This window comes from Manacus vitellinus, unplaced genomic scaffold (assembly GCF_001715985.3).
Source record: "Manacus vitellinus isolate BGI_N305 unplaced genomic scaffold, ASM171598v3 scaffold_74_pilon, whole genome shotgun sequence".
Taxonomy (NCBI): Eukaryota; Metazoa; Chordata; class Aves; order Passeriformes; family Pipridae; genus Manacus; species Manacus vitellinus.
Genome location: NW_021940780.1, coordinates 1,565,475 through 1,569,781, shown reverse-complemented (window position 1 = coordinate 1,569,781; position 4,307 = coordinate 1,565,475).

The following is a 4,307-nucleotide window of genomic DNA, read 5'->3' as shown; positions in this document are numbered from 1 at the left end:
TTTCCCTCCCTCCAAACAGGTGCTTCCTGACTACCTACGAGACCTTTCTTCTTCTTTTCCAGAAGCCTCATTTTCCCTTTATCTTTCCCTGCATTTTTGCATGTGATTTAAAATAAAACTCAGGTGCATGAACCCTCTACAGATTGCACCTAAATAATCCATTAAACCAATACATTGCAAGCTGTGGCTTCAATCACTCTAATTTAGACCTGCTCTAAACAAATCAAATTTGAAGCTGGTTTTAAACCTGTCTTGCAAACTACTGCTTTAATGAACACCCAAAATTCTTTTCAAGCCTAATTAGCTCTTCTGTTTGCTTGCACAAGGCTAAAGTTAAGGAAAAAAAGCCTTAATAATTTATGGAAAAAAAAAATATAATGCTGAGGCTTCCCCTTGTAACAGCAGAGCTTTAATCCAATGAACTTTACACTTTTGGGATGACACAAGCTGCTTGTTTACCAGGATTAGTGAACTTCCATTGCCCAGGTTTGCTCAGCGATGGGTAGTTTGGGGCACTGGGTTCCAGAACCATTGGATAGCAACTTTTTTAGGTTGTTTTCTTTGGGAAATGGCTCTCTGGAAATGACTGGCACCTGTAAAGCGAACTAAAAGTTGCATTTCATCCTCTTCTGCTTTTTATCATTGATAATACTCCAATTAAACTGCCCAGTGATTGATGAGGGAGGGTGATTTTTCGTGCTGTGTGTCCCTGCCCATGGCAGCAGAATTGAATAATCTTTAAGGTCTCTTCCAACCCAAACCACTCCACGGTTTCCCCAACAGTGCAGATGCTGGGAACTGCAAGAAACTTTCATTTTTCCCTTTCCAAAAAAATAAACCCCAGTGACTTTGGAACTGCCCTGGTGGAACAGGGCACAATAAATATCTTTATAGTGTTCGAGTTTAGGATAGTGAGGCAGGAACTGGAGATGTTTAAACCTTTGTTTAAACCTTGGCTTTAGCTGGAGATCTCTGGCCACTGGCAGCTGGGGCTTTGCAGGTGGAACCTGGTTGGATAATGGCTGTTTATGTGAAATTAAGAGGGGGGGAACAGGGGGTGAATATTAACAAACACTTCCCAGGAGTTAAGGCTGCTATTCTGTGAAATTCTGTGCCAAAATGCCATAGAAAGCTCTTACTGAGACACTTGAAGCTGGCTAGAATGAAGGGACTGCTGCAGGGAATTACATTGCCCTGATGTTAACCTGCATGTGACCTCAGATGGCTCAGCTCTGACTAAATTCCAGCGATAATTTTGGTGATAATTGCTCCCTTTATTTCTAAACCGAACTGTTATAATTCATTATAGTCTTGTCTAACAGGTCAAATTACTGGGAAACTAAAGCAGACACAAAATGAGTTGCTGATAAAGTTCTTCTTTGGAGCCTTAGTTGTTTGATCAGTCCTTTGACATTAATGTATATTTTTATTGGCTGCCACTCACGTTTTACATTTTGATTTTTAGGCTTTTCTAACTTCCACAGCTCACGATTTAGACTGCTGTGAACTGACCCCTCTGTATGTAGTCCACTGACAAATTTTACAACAAATACAACCAGAAATGCTTTTTTGTGGGTCCTTGTTCCTGTAAGTCCCTCCCATTTCCTGGAGATCTTTAGTCTGAGCTGAAGGGGTTTGTGTGTAGAGCAAGGATTAGTAATTGCAGCATGATTGGAGTAGATAAATGCTCATTAAAGCTTTGTGCTGTGGGTGGTTGTGTATAAATTTAACATAATACAGTTACTATCCCCCCAGAGCACCTGAGCAAATGCTGGAACTCCGGTGAAATCAAAGTGTGTGCTTACAAACTTTGAATCAGAGCTGCAAAACACCCTCTGCCTAATTTACACCAACCATTCATACTGGTGTGAATACCTGTGCTGTCTGAATTAACGAGCAAGTGAACACCCAAGCGAAGGCTGTGGTTCCTGAGATGTTTTACTAATTACCAGGGCTGTGATTTAATGTTATTTATTTATTAGACTCCATTATATTCTGCAGCTCAGTTAGTTCACAACAAAAACCTGAAACGTTGCAGTCATGATCCATCGTCCTGGCACCATGATATTAAATCTTTTCTAAGAGGGATTTTATTTTAATTATAAGGTATGTGCTAAAGCTTCATTAATTTATATTACAGAGCTAATTGCAGATCTCTGCCTTTTTTATTTTTTTTTTAGCAGGAAAAGTTCTTGAACCAATGCTCATTCTCCTATGAGGGCAAATTCTGCAGGAATTATACAGAAGGCAATGGATGAATTGGACTAAACGTGCAAAATTTCCTGCTAAATGGTTGCAGAAGAACTCTGTTTAGGTTGAAAAGAATGTTTTTAAGGAATTCTGAAAGGAACAATGCCAGCTTTCATTCTGAATTTGGTATCAACTAAACGTGGCCAGAAATTCGTAGAATTGAGTGAATTTGGTTTTGAGCTCTGGGGAACAGGGCCCTGGGTGTCGAGGCCCTTAGTGCTGTAGTGATTCAAAACCAGTTTGTTTTCACTGTGACTGTTTTCAAACTTGCAGTATGTTTGTTTTTTTAGATTTTTGGATCGTTCTCAAAACAGACTAAACAAAACACTTGGTTCCAGGGATTCCCAAACTTAGGTGAGTTACAGCCCTTAAGAACACCCCACGTATGTCAGTGCTTTTTCAAACGTTATTGTTGTTTCCAAGTTTGATTTCATCTGCGTGTGCCATTTTTTTATCAGGGATGTAGTGACAAATCAGCGTTTTTTCCAAAGCAGCCTGTAATTTGGGCCAGTTGCGGGTTTCTGGTGGGAGCCTGGCAGTGAGTTTGTGTTTTTAGCAGTGCCCAGTTCCCACAGCTCTGTGTTTTGTGCCGGACTTGCCCAGCAATTCAATGGTCTCTCATTTAGAAAAGCAGCCTCTTAGGTGTTTTGAGCTGGAAATGCAAAATTGGCGTACGTGAGGGCTTGGGAGGCTCGTTCCAAGGAGTTTGCGGCAGTGCTGGGTTTGCAGGATGAGCTCATGAATCTCCGAGTGAAATCTGGATTAGCAAGCTCTACCCAGCCCGAGAAGAAAGAAAAACGTTTGCACAAACATCTGTGCAGGAAAACTGATGACTTTCACAAGATCTTAAATAGATTGTACTGAATCAATTATCCGAGTCCTGTAGTTTAAGTACAGCTGAGACTGTAACTGGGACCCGGCGAGCTAAAAAGGAGCCTCCATCCTTCCCGAGCCAGCGGGAGCTGTGCCAAGCTGGGCTCGGCTGGAAGCCTTTCTTTGTGGATCTTGCTGGCTGTCAGTGTGAAAGGTGGATGGAGGCTAAAAATGGCTCAGGAGCACGGCTGGTGTATGCAGGGAATAGCAATGAGAACAGAGTGAAATCAGAGCCCGAGCCTCGGACGCCGTGGAAAGCGTCCAAGGGGGTGGAAAATGTGCAGCAAACAGGTTCTGTGGCTACTGCTGCACGAGGGGACGGCAGGAGGAGGGAGCGAGGAAGGGGGGAAAAAATCCCGAAAGCAAGGGACGAGTGAGGGGAAGATGCCCTGAAGGACATGAAGGGGAGATACTTGAGTGATATGATGTATCTGGAAAAGGTGTTTCATCCAGAGGATGGCTGAGCTGGAACAGGTTCCCAAGGGAACTGGTCATGGCCCTAAAGCTGCCAGAGCTCGAGGAGCGTTTGGACAAGGCTCTCAGGGACAGGGTGGGATTGTTGGGGTGTCTGGCAGGGCCAGGAGTTGCACTGGATGATCCCTGGGGGTCCCTTCCAGATCAGGATATTCCGTAATCCTGGAGGTCAGGGAGTGCTCGGACAGTGTTCTCAGGTGTCGAGATTTGGGGACTGGAGGGACTTTTGGAGTTGTCCCATGCAGGGCCAGGAGTTGGGACTGGATGATCCTTGTGTGTCTCTCCCAAATGAGAATGTTCTGTGATCCTGATGGGTCCCTTCCAGCTTAGGATATTCCATGATTCTGGAGGTCAGGGAGTGCTTGGATGGTATTCTCAGAGGCTGGGACGAGGGAAGACTTTTGGAATCATCCCATGCAGGGCCGGGAGTAGGGACTGGATGATCCTTGTGGGTCCCTTCCAGCCGAGGATATTCCATAGTCCTAGAGGTCAGGGAGTGCTGGACAGTGTTCTCAGGTGCTGAGATTTGAGGACTGGGGGGACTCTTTGCGTTGTCCTGTCCAGGGCCAGGAGTTGGGAGGGCCCCACAAGGATCATCCAGCCCCAAGTCGGAATGTTCCGTGATCCCGATGGGTCCCTTCCTGGCCGGGGTACTCCGTGAAGGGTGGTGCACCCGGGGGGACAGGGCTCCCCGGAAGACAGCGGCTCCT